General features: G+C 50.8%; 1 long non-coding RNA gene across 2 annotated transcripts in view; it reads right to left on the bottom strand.

The window, feature by feature from the left end:
- Positions 1-17,578, bottom strand: part of LOC138806338 (uncharacterized) — a 183,370-nt gene that overhangs the window by 113,356 nt on the left and 52,436 nt on the right. For both annotated transcript variants that reach the window (XR_011365802.1, XR_011365801.1), the window contains exon 2: positions 12,669-12,953. This is a non-coding gene — a long non-coding RNA (uncharacterized lncRNA). The remainder of the gene's footprint in view (positions 1-12,668; positions 12,954-17,578) is intronic.

Below are 17,578 nucleotides of genomic sequence, written 5' to 3'. Positions count from 1 at the left end.
GGAACTGACAACCTGGGGGCTTAAGGCAAAGCCCTGTTTCTCCCCACCAAGAAGCCAACAAACAGGCCCCAAGGCAAAGCACAGGAATGGCCCTTCACCCACACTAATGTCAAATCAGGCACCATCTGCCTCCCCAGCCTGTCCATCTGGCAGGTTCAAGCTCAGGAGCCACACTCTGAGGTTAGAACAGCAGTTCAGCAATGTGTAGCTGTGTGACGTGAGACACTATGCATAACCTCTCTGATACAGTTTTTCTCATTTGTAAAAATGGAGCTAATTAATAGTACTGAATCTCTTAGGATTATTACAAGAATGAAATTATCTAACAGATGAAGCCTACTTAGGATGGCCCAGCAGTTAATAAGTACTAGATAAATGTCAGCTATTATTTGTTACTAATCTAATTATCACTTCCAGGAAACCATTTAACTGACCTGACTGGTCGGGCTTCACAACTCACTCACTGAACAGAGATTTACTAACAAAAGGAGATTTTTAAAAATCTAGATGAGAGGATCCAGGTTCAAAGCCCATCGGGACAATTAAGTCTGTGAGACTCTTATCTCCAGTTAACAACCAAAAGGTAAGAAATAGTCTGGGTGTTGGTAGCTCACATATATAATTCTAGCTACTCAGGAGGCTGAGATCTGAGGACCACAGCATGAAGCCATTGGGGCAGGAAAATCCATGAGACTCTGGTCTCCCATTAAGCACCAAAAAGCCCAAAGTGGTGTAGTGGTTCAAGTGGTAGAGTGCTGGCCTTGAGCAAAATAGCTCAGGCCCTGCGTCCAACCCCAGTAGCCCAAAACCTAGGGTGCCTATTAGAAAAATGTGCACAGGCCCTTTGGGGAGGTGGGAGGTGGAAGAGGTGGAGGAGAGGCATTTGTGAACTAAGTCAGAGCAACAGTGCTGCCAGGGAAGTTACAGGGACTCTGCAATTCAACACCTCGATCGGGGGAGACTAAGAGGAGAGGTAGGCAGAGTCTAAAACTCCCCAGCAGAACAGGTCATCAGCTTTTATCTCTAGGACAGAGACCCAGCTCTTTCCCAGTCCCCTAGCAGCAAGTGGCTCTCCCACTGTGCTGGAGTTCCTCCAGTCTGATCAGATTGGACCTCAGGGTCCCACACAAGGATGCTTTTAAGTGGAAGTCTCAGCAACGGTTAGGAAGAAGGCACGCTCCAGGTACCGGTGGCTCACACTTATAATCCTAGCTGTTTGGGAGGCTGAGATTTGAAGCTTGAGGCTAAAAGCCAGCAGAAGAAGACAATTCTGCAAGATGCTTATCTCCAAGGAACCAGCAAAATGCAGGATGAGGAAGTATGGCTCAAATGGCTGCATACCAGCTTTGAGCAGATAAAGCTTAGTAAGCAAGAGTGTGAGGCCCTAAGTTCAAATCCTACCACTGGTGTTTGTGCGTGCGTGTGCGCGCACACACACACACACACACACACACACACACACACACAGGAGGAGAGGGAAGAGGAGAAAGGGAAAAGTAGGAAGAAAGAAGGAATAAGACAAAGATGACAATAGCATTGAAGGATGGATAATGGGAGTAGACATAGAAACAGTTAAGGTCTAAAGTTCCAGAAAGGCAAGCATCATGAAAACTTGCAGCCCAGCACCCACTGTGACTCTGTATAGAAGAAATTTGGTTGTGTTTTATGGAGCTGCATCACACATCCACCAACATCCATCACCCCCCACCCCATCAAGGGCAAATTCCAAAAAGATGAGGCAGCCATCAAACCGAGATAGAGAATGCCATGAACAGCACACAGCTCACTATAACTGCAATGGAATTTCCTCCTTAGTCACTGGAAGGCACAGGGCCTCAGATTCAGGCCAGGGAGGGCCCTCGAGCCACGTGAATCAGCCCTTGTTTTCAGCTCCAGGGAACCCAAATCAGGAAGACGCTGGGTGGAGAAGGTTCATTTTTTCCCTTTTCCTCAACTCCCACCCTTACCGGACCCTGCCAAGCACCCCTTCCTTACTACCTACAGAACACCACAGAAAACCCAGAATCCACAGGCTGGGGTGAGAGCTCAGAAAACACGAGGAGGCCAGGTTTAACATGAGGAGGCCCTTGTGGGAAAATACCAAGTCTGCATTAGAGTTTTCTGCAGAAAACTTCACAACCCAGATCTGCCCATCTGAGGCACTGTGCAAGGAGCCAGGAATCCCTGGAAGGACTGAACTCCTGGCAGTAGGCTCTCTGCTTGCCCGCTCTCCTGTGCCTGCTACGCCCTCTCTGTGTCCCTGAGACAGGCAAATAGAGCTGGGGTATAACTTCCTGCCATCCTCCGGAGTACTGGCTGGCAATGGCTTAGAACTTCCGGAAATCCTGCAGGACGGCGGACTCCTGTCATGTCACTTCCATCTGGCACGAAGGCTTGGCCTCCTGCAGGGCAAAGGATCCCTGGTTGTCCATCTGTATCCAGAATCTTCTATTTACTGCACTCACTGTGTATTGGCATTCCCGGGTAGGAAGCAGGCAGCCAGGGACGGTGTACTGGGGAGTCCCCTGGCCCCCCCTCCCCGGGCACCGCCCCAGGAAGAATGGATGCCTTGCATTCTTTAATTCTAAATTAAAGCCCTCAGTGCCTCTGTTTTCATCCATGCGGTATGACTGATGATATGGCTTTTCTCTTTTGAACTTGCTGAGAGAATCCTTTCAACCCTGGCACGTAGTAGTAAGCACCCAGTTAAGGGTAAGAATCACCTGAGAACCTGGCCGTTGAGTGTGCTCATGACCTTGACATGACCTTGACAGGTACAGGGGAACCAGACTCAAGCCTCACACAACACAAACACCAGGAAAACACGGGCTTCTCCAGGCAACAGAACAGCGTACGCCCCTCCTGTTCTCACACCCCAGCATCTAGCAGCAAAACACAGCACACGAAGGAATGAAGGAACCAAGGCCCAAGTCCTTCAAGACCATTTCTCACCCACACATCACACCAACGGGGCACAATCTGCTCAGCCTAAGCCTCAACTTCACCCCATTTTCTCTTGTCTCCTGATGTTTGTTGCTATCTTAACATTTATCATATTCGAGAAGATGCAAAATGCTGGGACTGCCTGGTATGAAATGCACTGTCAACTGGAAACCCCCACGGCCATTTGGAGGATTTATTCTGGTGCTAACTAGAGAGCAGATGAATCGCCAGGAACGGTTTAATTAACTCCACCAATGGCAGCCAGGCCTTCCCCCACTACCTCCCTCCCCCTTCCTCCCTATCTCGCTCAGGCTTTCAAGATTTCCTCAGGTTATCAGTGAGGACAAAGGAATCTACACGAAGAAAAAAAGGCATCCCAAGTAGCCATTAGGGTCTGTCCATGAAGGAAGAGGAGGGAAAAGAAGTCTGGCCAGGCCCATTCCCAAGGCAACCCCAAACTGCCCACGTGACCACCGGCAAGCTATTGACCCTCTCTGAACCACTGTGACGTTATCTGAAAGGTGGTGACCACAACACTGACCTGGCATCATTGAAGACTAGGGTTGTGCTGGGGGCTGGGCTACGTGTACCTCACTTAACTCTCAGAATCCTCCCACATAGAGAGATTATTAGGGCTCCAGTTTACAGGTGGGGAGACAGAGGCCAATAGACATTAATTATATAACGTGCACAGGACCACAGGCCCATGGTTGCATGTGACAAGGAAGACTGAGACTTTGATGTTGGGTAAACCTAGAGTGAGAGACTTCCTGCACCTCATTTTTTCAGTTGTGAAAGGACAGCTGGATGACTACAGCAACGAAATGAGGTGAAGCCATGTGAGAGGCCGGCAAAGAATAAATGCACGGACCCAGTGGAAGCCAGGAAGGAATCCTCAGCACCCTGCCCCCACCAAGTCGGCTCTCAACCAGCATTACTTAGACACACGGGAATCGACCAATGCACAAATGTTATTGGGTTGTGCTGAGGACTGAGACCGAATAAGGTAGACCTTATTTCCCATGGTGTTGAACAAGACAGAATTCTGCCACCCTGGGATAGCTCTTTCTGCCCCCAGCTTCAGCCTCCTCACAAGCATAGAATGTCCAGCTCTCAACACTCCTGGTTTGGGGACCATGGACTTGTTAGACCGAACAGCTTTACCCCTTTGCTTCTTTGAGAGCAACCTGGGCACCCCCATCTTGTAGGCTGCCCCTACCTGCAAGCATGAGCCATGTGATTAAGGAATTTTGTTTGCCTCTTATGATTTCTACGTCGGATTAAACAAAAGAGCTGGGTTGTTAGTGACAAAAGGATGCCACAAATAAGAGGTTCCAGCTCACAGGAAATGCAAGCCCTAGAGGAAATCCTCTCCCAAAGTCAGGACGACTCCTAGATAAAACCTCAGGACACCCTGAAACTAATCAACTCCTAGTAGAGACTCTGTAGCTCAACACAAAAGTTCAGGTAAGAAGGCTGGGCAGGGGTGTGAGTACAACCCCAGCCCTGCAGCCCCAAAACATGATGTCATCAAGCTACACAGTGAAGTGGCTCCACTCTGGCCCTGAAGCATCACCTGTGTTTGTGAGTCTTGGAAAGACAAGGGAAACGAAGTCTTCCTCAAAGACTATAAGAACCTACAAGAACCCAAAGCTAGGAGCCATGGCTCATGCCTGAACGCCTAGCTACCCGAGAGGCTAAGACTGAGAGACTCACAGTTGAAGGCTAGCCTGAACAAAAAGTTGCTCCATTTCAACAAAGCTGAGCATGGTAGAGTGCATGTCATTCCAGCCAACAGGAATAAATAAAAGCAGGAATAGGAGGATTGCAGTCTAAGCTGACCTTGATAGAAACCAAGACTTTATCTTATAAAAGTAAAAAGGGCTGGGGAGTTGACTAAAGTAGTAGAGGACCTTTCCAGCAAGGGTGAGGCAATGAGTTCAAACCCCAGGTAACACCAAAGCAAAAGAACCTAAAGGCTTGCACAGAGATCACCAGGGTTCTGTGAACACTTGGAACACAGGCTGGTCATGGATTTCTAGGGCAGGGAAGCAGCCCATCCGCCCCTTCCCTACCTTCCCCTGTCTGTCCTGTCACCTCTGGCTCTGAAAAGCCAGGCTTAACTTTCCACTCTGCTGTCCTTGTGAACAAGGGGCCCTGCATTTCCACTTCCACTGAGGCCTGCACGTTATGTCTCAAACCCTGCCTTCAGGTCAGCCTCAAATCCAGGAGGTTTAGCATCTACCTCAGAGCTGCTCAAGATGACCGGGCCCGGCCAGTTCAGCTCTTGGCACCTGAGCTCCGGGTCCTCCAACTGCTGAGTGACTAGCGTGGGTGCCCGGCATGTGGAGTCACTGTCAGGAACTAGCCAGCACTTGGGTGTCCAGAGCTCATGAAAGCCAGAGGTAGACACACACCCCAGAATGAGGGGGGAGTGGGGAGGGGGGACTCAACACAAACGTTATCATCAGTATCTTTTCCTTGAAGCACTGCATTGGCCCCAGGAATACATCATTCAGAGGTCTGGGAATTCTGTACAGACAGGCCTGCCCAGCACCTAGACCCACACCTGTCTATCCTCGCTTGGGACCAATCTGCACTACAGGTAGCCCATCAGAGCATAATCATCCCCAGTCCCCACTGTCCAATCACAGGAAGGTCCCGCCTTCTGACACAGCCCCAACTTCACACTCAGAGCTGAGCTCTGAACTCAAGGGCAGAGCACAGGGCACCATCTCCAGGCGTGGCTCCCACAACACAGGGCCCCCTTTCTGACTTCTTATTCAGATCTAGACTTCATGTGATGTAGAGGAAGTGTCCCAAAAATCCATAGAAGGTTCTGGAATCTGAAGAGATTTTCCAAAAGATAGTGGAAGGCGGAGGAAACCAGACAGCTCAGAGCATCGACAGAATCGCCCCAGCTGTGGCAGAGCCCCTGGTGCCGATCATCTTGAATGTGCAGTCCGGCGACGTCATCTTGTCTTGAGCAAGTGCTGCCCAGCCTGGGAGAAATGGGCTCCTCCCAGGGAACTGGGCTCGGCTCACACTGGCTGCGAGATGCTCCCTTGGGTCTCCCCAGGGACTGCGCGCAGGCTGGCTCTCAGGCTCTTTCTCAGAGGTGACTCATTCGCCTCTCAGCGTGCGTTCCGGGGTCACAAGACCAGTGGCCCAGCACTCCAATGAGAAATGAGGAGCAAGAGCCTCCAGTTCCCAGAATAGCCCGGGCTGACTCCACACTGAGAAACGGCTGCGTCACGGATCTGATGCTGATGCGCTCCCTCCAGACCTCTCTGGGGACAGCAGAGCTCGCCCCCCTCCCAGGGCCGCCCTGGAGCATACTAGCCCTGGAGCACGCTAGGAGGAGGGACTGCCTGGCCCAGGCCACGTGACACAGGCTCATTTTCACACATCAGCTTCCCAGAGGATGAGGGCTCAGAGAGGTCAAGTGATCTCTCCAAGGTCATACAGCCCCAAAGCCCCACACTTAACCGAGTCCTGAGTTTTCCAACTTCTCCCCAATACATTTTTCTATTGAGAAAAGTCTTTTTTTTTAATTAGGCACATCCTACTGTTTCCCAAACGTGTAGTTAGGGGGTTTCTGAGGGCCCTGGGTGAGCAGAAAACTGGGGAGCTTCGTGGCAGGCTGTGTTTACTCACTAATGCCAGCGACCCCTGCTCAACTGTCCAACTCGCAGCTCACACCACTAGCAACTACTCCAGCTGTTCCACCCCGGGGAGGGGGGGGAGGGGCAGAGAGCCCCCTCCCCCACCCAGCAGGGATGGATGGTGGCAGACAGATGGAGGGGAAGGGATCCCCACTCAGTGGTCCACCTTAGGAGAGAGGGAGGAGGGAGAAGCTCCTAGCCCTGCCTCAGCCCGCCACCACCGCAGATGACCCGCTTCCCAGCAAGGTGATGGCCACCAGAACCAACTGGGATCCGGGTTCACTGCCAAGGCCACCACACTCCTGTCTAGATACAGCATCACAGCCCAGCTTCAGAAACAGGCCCGGCTCAGGTGACCGGCCTACAGTGACTCCAGTCCAGTGTGGTCCACCAGTTAAAGCCACTCTTCTGGTGCCAACCACACTGCGGGCGATACCACCACACCTGGCTTGATTTTCAAGTTTCTCACCTTGTATCTTATACCCTGGCCTCGTTGTGGATGCCTGGAAGTCGTTTCCATTCTCCCAAGAGAGCCTGCACTGTAGTTCCAGAAGAGGCCCCAACTCGGCCGGCCTGGCCTCCACTTCAAGGGGCTGAGGCCACCGCCCTGCCCCACCTAGTGGGAGATCTCCAATGCAGTGGCTCTAAACCACCGCTCAAGGGTGACAAGGGCTTGGGGAAAGGGCCCAGCAGAGGCCCCCGTGGAACTATCCTGATCCTCCACTGACTTTGGAATTCCACAGGCCAGTGTTTTCTCAAGGCTTCCTCAAGAGGGAAGGAGGGGAGCAGGGGTCCACGTGCCCACAGCTCTGGCAGGAGACAGATCTGTGGGGTGCAGCCCCACATGGGGAGTGACTACCATTAGACGGCCAATACTAGACGGCCAGCCCTTGGGTAAGAATGAGAGATTCACAGGTCTTATGATTTGTAGATGAACTGCACGAAGCTCAGAGAGGTTAAGGAAGTTGGACAGGAGAGCTTCAAAACCTGGTTAATTTGGCCCCAAAGACCCCATTTTATCAATAATGGCATATTATCAGTCAAAAGGGACAGGACGTCTTTGACATAACCACTCTCTGTAGTAGGACACTGAGTGAACATGCCTAGAGCCCAGGCCTTCCAGCTCAAAAGCCTCTGGAATGAGTGTAAGACTCTAATCCAGAGACTGAATAGGAGGACACCTTAAGAGGGCCACTGAGATCCCGCAGCTGCCAGTGCAGCACTCCTGCGGAGGTAAAAGCACAGGCTTCAGGTTTCCTTGCTTGTCAGTTTCTCTCTCTCTCTCTCTCTCTCTCTCTCTCTCTCTCTCTCTCTCTCTCTCACACACACACACACACACACACACACACACACACACACACACACACACACACACACACACACACACACACACACACACACACACCAATGACTGGACCGGCCCTAGCATGTGAAGGCTTTCTTCTGTATTTCCTGCGAAAAGCCAATGACATAACCATCCATCTGCTGTTTTACTAGCCTCTCGTACGTAAACACTACCTCTCTCACAGATTTGCAGCAGGGCCTGTGATCAAGAAGTCTCTGTCTTCCAAAGACAAACAGGCTCTCTTCATTGAAACTAAGGACAAACTGTAGTTTATTGGCCCAAGCCTGTTCTTATAAATAAAGTTTTATTGGCTCCTGGCCACTTCCACTCCTTCACATATACTCCTTTACTCCTTTACGTACGGCAGTTTTCCAGATGCTGACGCCAGGTAGGAAGTTTGCCAATCCTTAATTTAGGCACAAGTATAACCTACTCTGCATGTTGTGCTAGCTAGGAAGCAGAGAACTATAGTTAATATTGTTTGCATGATTCATCTTCAGTATTTTTATTTCTCTCTCTACATATATACATATTCACATATACATACATATGTATACATATACACACTGCATAGATATAGGTATATAGATACACACACACACACACATAAACATACATACAATTTGAGTGAGTCTCTTTACAAAGCCCAACCTGGCCTTAATCCTCTGGCCTCTGCCTCCTGAGGTCTAGGATTACAGTCTACCCACCACACCCAGTTCTGCTCCTACCTGTTTTTATCTAATTCCACTTCAACATTTAGTTTAACAATAACTATTATTCCCTCAGTACACATTATATGCCAGATACTGAATTAAGACCCGAATATGAACTCTTAAATCTCACAATAAGCTCATAGGGGAAACTAATATTATCCACCATTTATTGAGGAGATATGAATGAAAAACAACGAAGAAGCCATCGAGTGACTGCAAAGGGAATGCTTAGTCTGTCCTAATTCAACCTCAGAGAACAATGCAGGGGCTGATGGGAAAGTCTGGGTGCCCAGTAGATGTAAGAGTTGGCAAGTAAGATTAGCAACTCCAATCAATTCCACCAGTCTTAGAATTCTTCTGGTTTTCTAACTATAGGCCACCTTATACAATCACATCAGGAACCTTCTAGACTGAAAGTAAATCACAGTTGATCAAAGGCTCTGCAGACATGAAGCAGGACATACAGCACAAGATCTGGTGGAGGCCAGGTAGCCTCGATACCACAGAGCTAAGCAAAAAATCTGCAACTCTAGCCAAACACTAGTGGTTCACGCTTGTAATTCTAGCTACTGAGAATCACAGTTCAAAGCCAGCCAGGGCAGAAAAGTCCATGAGACTCTCAGTTCCAGTTAACTAACCAAAAAAGAAGCCAGAAGTGGAGCTATGGCTCAAAGGGTAGACTGCCAGTTTTGAGCAGTGTCCCAGGGTCTAAGTTCAAGCCCCAGTCCTGGCACGGAAAGAAAAGGAAAGAAAGAGAGAGAGAAAGAAAGAAAGGAAAAGAAGGAAGGAAGGAAGGAAGGAAGGAAGGAAGGAAGGAAGGAAGGAAGGAAGGAAGGAAGGAAGGAAGGAAATCTGTCACCAGCTCTTATTAGGAAGATAAGTATGTGGGAGTTGGGGCATGGTGGTTGCGAGCACACTTCTGTGCTTTCCACAGATAACAAACTGCATCAACTTTCTTGAACTCCCTGAGCTTATTTCTTCACAGATGAACCAGAGGCCACACCCTCTTCATTGTAATGAAATACCAGTGAACTCCAGCTATGTGTGTCAACATCAGCTCTCTCTGTCTCTGTCTCTGTCTCTGTCTCTGTCTCTGTCTGTCTCTCTCTCTCTCACACACACACACACACACACACACACACACACACACACACACACACACACACACATCACTGTGCTCACTGGGAGCCCAGGAGAAGCCAGGCGTGCACTCCCATGGAGGACAGGTCCAGGGCCCTAAGCCATCTCTAGAACCAGTACCAGTGGGCGGATGGCAGTAGGTGGTGTCGCTAGGAGGGCAGCCGCAGGGCTGCTGCATGTACTGTCAATCACATCAAGGAAAATGCACCGGAAGTGCATCCTGCCAGGCCTCTGAAGACGGACAGGGGAGGTGAGCACAGGCAGACAGGCTTGGAGCTGTGAGCAGAAATGCAGGTTGCTTCCTGCAGCCAAGAAGGGGAAACCAAGGATGGCGGCCATGAACCAGTAAGCCTCAGCCTCACCATTATCTACCTGGGGACTCCCAGGGGAGACAGGATGGGGCTGCTGGTCCTGGCCACCGGGGCCTGTTGCCTGTTTTTGCAAAACTTGTCATCTCTGTTCTCCTTCCACACATCCCAGCGAGTCCCTACCAAACAGGGATCCACCCCCAGAGTCCAGAGAGGAGCTCTGCCGAAGTCAGAAGGCTTTGGGGAGAAGCTGACTCTCTCCACTCCAGATGCTGCGGTCTGTGGCTTTGGGATTGGGCAAAACTATGTACCCTGGGGTCTCTCACTTTGCCTCTCTGTGCTCCACTTACTCCGGCAATAAAACAAATGACAAACACTCTTGTCTACCCCACAGCGCTGCTTGGAGGTTTGGCTGGGGCAATGTTGGCCACATACCCTCACAGAGCTTGGCTTAATAAACAGCGATTATTGCTACATCTGTAGACACAGCAGGCAACTTCCGGTCCACCGCTGGCTGGACGCTCTTATGTCTAGCCATAACATTGTGTGTCTTCAGGTACCCCAGGGTACTACCAGTCACCTCCCAAGAGGGGGAAAAGAGAGCTCAGATCTTTGCAAGAGGGTTGCTCCTGGGAGCAAGAGATAAAAGGAAAGGGGCAGAAGGCATGAATGGGTAGAGGAGCCTGGTGGAGAGAGGGAAGGAGAGACTGCTGGACAATGAGCCCCTGAGCTCTGTTCCCCATGTTGATCCTCCTCCATCCTCAGCCCAGCCCTAATGTCGGCCTCCTGGACTCTAGGAGGGGGACCTCTAAAAGCTGTCACTTCTAAAACAGTGAGCAGCCACAGAGAAGTTCTCAACGTGCATATTGTTCTGAAGACCTGGAAAGAAAAATCTCCACCCTCAGCTGCTCAGGACAAAAACATGAGGCAGAATTTGCTTCCTGCTCTGCTTTCTCCAGAACCTCAATGTTCTCAGCAATAACGTGGGCATACCACCACTCCACAGAAAGGGCTGCTGAACTAAGCTAGAAGATGCTCAAAAAAGAGAGTGCTTGGTTCTCTCTGACCTTTTGCTGTTCCGGAGACTGAACCCAGGGCTGCATCAACTGCCAGTCAAGCACTCTATCACGTAAGCCACACTCAGCCCTTTTGTTGGGATTTGGCTTCTGAGATAAGCTCTCGCTAATGCTGCCCAAGCTAGCCTTGGACTCGTGGTTTTCCTGCCTCTGCCTCCCGAGCAGCTGGGGTTAGAGGCAGTACCGCCACTGCCCAGCTCTCAGATCTTTTCAGGAAAATGGAAAGAAAATGACAAAGAGTCAGCATTTCATCGGGCCAACTCAAATACGCCTGACAAAGTGTCTGCTATGTGCCCGGCCTGTGGGCACATAGCATGGCCTCAGATGACGTGCAAGCCGTGGGAGACCCAATGAATTCCACTCCACTTCCTCACAAGTGAACAGGAAGGTGCAACACATCGGGAAGCTGTGGAACAGCATCACTACGCCCAGAGAACTCTGCACAGGGAGGTCAGGAAGGCTTGTCTGAGAAGGGCCAACAACGTGGTAGAAATAGGAACTCAACCACCGTCAGACCAAGGCCCCATCCCAGATCAATCATGGTGTGACCTGACAGTGCCTCTGATTGTTAGCACTCTCCTGCTTGAAGCCAGGCCCTAAGACAAACATGTCACAGAGGTCCAGTCCCTCTGATCAAGTCCAGCCCAGAGGCCAGCTCGGAGCCTCTCTTGCTGGTCAGCTATACAGGACTCTGTTTTGCCCCTGCCTACTGCCAACCTCCCACTCTGCTTTTCTCTAGGATGCCAAGGACAGTGACCTTTCACCCGCTGCCTACGCTGACCAGCAGCATCCAGTACAAAGTCTCACACTGCCTACCTGATTCTACTGAGAAAAGCTGTCCAGGGCCAGGCAATGAATGCGCTGTCCCTTCCACAGACACCTTCAGCCAGCACTCTAGTGACCAAGTGCCAAAAGCCCGCCCCTCACACACACACACACACACACACACACCGTGTCTACTCGGTGACCCTCAGCACCACCGCCCCTGGAGGGTGGCAGGGTGCTGAGCTCACCCCCGCTGAGGAGAGGCATGAAAGCAACCTGGCCCTTGCTTCCTGGAGAAATGCAGACCCTGGACAGCCATCTGCTGACACACACCTGTCACAGTACTGATCATGTGGTTCTAAGCACAGAGCTGAAGATTTACACCTCTGTGACTACCTTTCCTATGGAGCTACCAGGGTCTGAATTCATCCTCCGCAATGCCTTCATTCGCCCTCTCTACACCCTGAAAGCCTGTGACAGGCACCTGTAATGTCTTAGGCGTGACAGGCTCCCCTGGGCCTACGCCTAATTCCACCTCAGCTCATGACAGCAAGAGAACATTTGAATTTCCACCCGTCTTCCTGGGCTCCCCATCTCATGCCAGACCCCATACCACAAACCTTCAACCCACAGCCAGGCTGCCCTGGCACGAATCCCCACGAATGTGGGCAGAATACCCAAGAGATGTTTTAAAGGAAGAAGACAGGACTTACATTTCAAAGGGAGCCGTCAGAGAGTGGACCCAACACTCCTGTCCCCATCAGGTACAGAGATCCAGACCTCACAGCAGCCGTGGTTCTCATCCGCCTGGAACAATCGACACAGCACGGGGGCAGGTGCTTAACACCAGCCCTTGCATCCAGAATCCCATGGTGGCGGGGGTTTGTGACTCCAGGGCAGCCATCTTCCAGCATTAGTTCTCACTATAAATCCATGGGCTGAGAAAATTCCAGATTATCTTTTATCTCTCTCTCTCTCGCTCTGGTCAAAGATTAGGCCTGGACAGGAAAGAAGGAACAACAGTCAGGTCACAATCACACATCCCAAGCAGCAGTGAGTCATCCTTCCCTCCAGACCGTAATGTTCAGGAAAGAAGCCTGTAACTCCCGGGATGCTGGCACCCAGGGGCAGGTGCAAGGGAGCCCAGTGAGCTGCTCCCGGAGCAGAGCACCTCCCCGACAGATCTTCCACCAGGGCGCCTCAGAGCCACCAGGAAGGCAAGGCAGCAAGGGGAGGAGAGGAGTAGGGGTACAGAGCCAGAGAGTTAGGTGGCTGGCCTGGAAGTCCGCCTTGGCATCGGCCCAGCTCCCCCGCTGTGCTGAGAGGGGCCCTACAGGAGTTTAAAGTCAGCTGGTCGGAAGTCATTCTTTGTTTTGTTTCTTTTATAAAGAGAACCACAAAACCCTGGCTTGGCTCCAGGCCCAGCCCTGCACTGGGAGGGAAGCCGGGGGCCTCTTTCCCATTCGCTCATTCACACTCATTCAGCAGTTCCCAGCTGGCCACTACAAGGTACCAAGTACTCTTCCAGCTACAGGTGATGTCTTTATGTCCCCAACCCAGTCCCAGAGGTAAGCGAAGAATAGATCTGAGCTGGGCATCCGTGACTCATGGCCCCTATAACCTACATAATCAAGAGGCTGATATCTAAGCACTACAGTTCGAATCTGGCCCAGCCAGAAATATCCCTGAGACTTATCTCCAATTAACCAACAGAAAGCTAGAAGTGGTGGTATAACTCAAGTGGTAGAGCACCAGCCTTGAGTGAAAAGCCAAGTGAGAAAGTGAGGACATCCAATACTGAGATGGACACACACACACACGCACGCACGCGTGCACACACACACACACACACACACACACACACACACACACACACACGCGCGCGCACACACACCCCACTCCACAGTCTCTGGGGCTTAAGGCCCAACTTTCCCAAGCCACCCAATGAAAGCACTAACCGCCCTTCAAGGCAGTATCTGTCACTGGCCTCTCCATCCTACAAAAGAGGAAGTGCATCTGGTAGTTAAAACAGGATTCCAAATTATCCTACCTAATTACTAGTATTACTATTGTGTACACTCTACTGTGTGGGGTTTTTTATTTTATTTGGGGGGATTGTTGGTTGTTTTAGATTGGGTGGATTTGGGGAGGGGTTGTTTGTTTCCTGAGATAGGTCTTGCTGTGGATAGCAACATGGCCTCAACTTCCACCCTCAGGCCTCAGCCTCCTGGGTGGTAGGACTACTACAAGCATAGACAACTACAATCTGTTTTTAACCCTAAGTATCCTCATCTGTGACATGAACACAAACAGCATCTACCATTTCATAGTTCCACTGTCAGGTTGTGCTATGTTCTCAATATTTGCATGTCCCCAACATGCTTGTGTTGAAATTCGGATCCCCATGGTATTGGGCATCAGGAGGAGGGGCGTCTGAGGTGTAATTAGGCCATGAAAGTCGAGCCCTCAAACAAGCTTCGTGTCCTTCTAAAAGGGATCCAAAGGACCTTCTTTGTCTCTGCCACCACTTAAGGACACAGCAGGAAGACATCACCTATGAACCAGAGATGGGCAAATCTGTGTGGCCTCTTGTCTTCGACTTCCAGCCTCCAGAACCAAGAGATATATGTCTCTTGTTTAACGCTACCAAAGGAGTGCATGATAGCCACCCCCGTGGCCCATGACATGAAATAATCAACATCCATCAAGTGGCAGGTACCTTAAGAACTGTCCCCATCTCTTCAAATGGGAGAAGCCACCCTGCACTGCTCTCCTGAGAGCTCCTCTTCACTCCCACCTCCTAAAGGAGCTGTGCCTGGCACAGGGCAGCAGAGAGAGAGGGAGAGAGAGAGAGAGAGAGAGGCAGCATCACTCACACCAGGACTGGCACCTGGTCAGCCAGGAGGAGCTGCTTACAGCAGGAAGCAGAGCTGTGATTTATGGATTTATGGTGTGGCTCAGTTAATAGCACAGAAGAGAATGGGGGAAACACACTGTTAAATATTTACTGAGGCCCAAGGCAAGTCTGAAGCAGCGTTTATTTTGTCGGAGTTGGATCCATTAACGTTCTGCCACCTGAGGGAGAATAATTGCATGGTCTCCTGCATGTGACTGCTGCTGTGCAGCCCCACACCTGAGGCGCAGAGGAGCTGCTGCACCTCGCTTGCTCTCACCTGCAAAGTGGCACCACGCAGAGCATGTTGACCTGGGACTCTGGGTATCATCAAACCTAAACACAGCTCTTGCAGAGAGCATTTTCTATGTGTGGCTTTCTTGCTGGGGAAACCTTTCTTTAGTGTTAGGCTCTCTGGGGAATTGTTTGGCTAAAATTAAATTTAAAAAAAAAAAAAAAGATGGTCAATGCCTTGGAAGCGGAGTTCATATATGCTTTCCACGAGCGCATATGAACTGTCTAAAGGACTACTCAGTACCCAGCACTCCATAGGAACCGGGTAGTACTGTAGACTTCCCAACTCCCCAAGTCAGACCGTGCACACAGGTGCTTACAGACACTGCCCAGGCTTACCAAAACCTTCGGGGGTAGATTTCCACACAGCCTTCTGTATGGAAGGTCCCATCCTGGGAAGGGGACCTCATTCTTCTGAGAAGCCCATGGGCCTTGTTACAAAGCAGGCCTGGTCTACTGGATCTACTCCACTGCCATTCCTGAGGGTCAAGCGTTCAGGGAAAAAGTCTCTCTTTGGGGGCTGGGAAGGTGGCTCAGTGGTAGAGGGCTTGCCTTGCATGCATGAGGCCCTGGGTTCGATTCCTCAGCACCATGTTAGCAGAAAAAGCCAGAAGTGGCACTGTGGCTCAAGCGGTAGTCTGCTAGCCTTGAGCTGAAGAGCTGAGGGACAGCGCCCAGGCCCAGAGTTCAAGCCCCACAGCCGACCAAAAAAAAAAAGTCTCTTTTCCCAGCATGAGGCCTCAGAGACAAATGGAGGCTTAGGTAGAGTAGATGAAAGACATCAGGCCCTCTGACTGAGCACAAGACGATGACAACAGATACAACTCTAAAACCTGACATTCAACATTGGGGTCTCCAGTCACCCCTGGAAGCAGTCCCCCCCCCAAGGGTGTCCAGTCCAAAAGTCACCAACCTGGAAGTAGCAGAAATCCCTTTGTCTGAAGGAGAGGAATTCACTCTACATTATGGAAACTAAGAGCATTTGAGAGATTAAAGGAAATGGAAAAGAAAAGGCAAATAAAAGACTTAACATATCTGGCGTGGTGTGGGCATCCTCAAGCACCTGACTGTGCTGCTTTCCTGTAGAAACGAGAGGACAGCTCCGACAGCTAATACATACACACCAAGTAAGGTGCAACTCATCATCAGAAGGGGAAAGCAGTCTGAACCTCAGGGAGGGGAGAGAGAGAAAGGGATGGAAAAAGGGAGAAAGGGGGGGACAGAGGGACTGAACTCCAACTTTGTCTAATAAGTAGATGACTTGTAATCACCAAAGAAAAACAGCCCCAGCCTCAAAGGTAGGGAAAGGAGAGAAGGAGAGAAGGAGAGGGGAGAGGAGAAAGAGAGGAAAGGCAAGACTCCAACATAATCCGCTCTCTGGCCATGGTCCGGGGTAGTTTCCATAGCTCTCAGAATCACAACTTGGGAGAAGAGGGGAGCTGGTGAAGCAGAGGATGAGTGAGTGCAACTTTCCCCACTTCCAACTTCCTACCATCACAGACTAAGTCAGCAAAAGTTCTGAGACCCAACCCTGTCATCTCAAGTTCTCCCAACCTCAGACAATATGAACAACTACCACGCCACTTCTCACCGGTACCTCCCTCCCACTGCTGGAAATGGAGACCGCAGCCTCAGGAACCCCAAGAGATGCTCACTGAGTGAAACAGGCAAAACCCAGCCACCCAGCCACGCCCATACCTGGGGCTGACACCGGAAGGCCCAGTGGGGGAGCCTCTGGGAGCTGGACCTGGCAGTCAGTTCCCTGCAGCCAGGAGGGGCCCTGCAGGGACACGGAGGAAGGAAGGGTTGCTACATGTTAAGGAAGACAAGGACCTTCCTTCGGGGAGATCCTGGTCACAGGCTACCTAACTGCCTCACTTCTGTCTCGAAAGGCTGGACAATCACACCCCCAGGTGACTCCCTCCGCTCACATTTACACACTAGTTTGTAGAACAGAGAGAGGCCTTGCACAGAAAAGAGTTTATTAGCACAGCTCCATCTCCTCAAACCCCTGTCAGGCGTGCACCGGTGTCAGGTGACAGAATGGTAACACCAGCCACACAGGTGAGGAGCAGGTGACCCAGGACTGAGGATGTGGCAGCCAAACTCTTGTTTCCCATTTCAGTTCTTTAAGACCTTGTTCAATTCCAAGAGTGAACTTCTACGCATCCTGCAAAGCCCTTCTCTTCCAGGTGCAGCTATCACCCATCTCCTCATCATCCCTCTGACTGCATCCACATTGTGTCTCTTCCCAGTGCTCCAAGGCCCAGCACTGGGGCTTGTACTCAAGCTCTCGCTCCTGATGAGCTCTTTTGCTCAAAGATACTCTACTATTTGAACCACACCTCCACTTCTAGCATTGTACTGGTTAATTGGAGATAAGCATCTCATGGACTTTCTGCCCAACCTGGCTTGAACCACGATCTTAAGATCTCA

The sequence above is a fragment of the Dipodomys merriami genome, unplaced genomic scaffold, assembly GCF_024711535.1.
Source record: "Dipodomys merriami isolate MVZ:Mamm:240054 unplaced genomic scaffold, mDipMer1.0.p SCAF_4, whole genome shotgun sequence".
Taxonomy (NCBI): domain Eukaryota; kingdom Metazoa; phylum Chordata; class Mammalia; order Rodentia; family Heteromyidae; genus Dipodomys; species Dipodomys merriami.
This window is presented reverse-complemented; position numbering and strand designations above follow the sequence as displayed.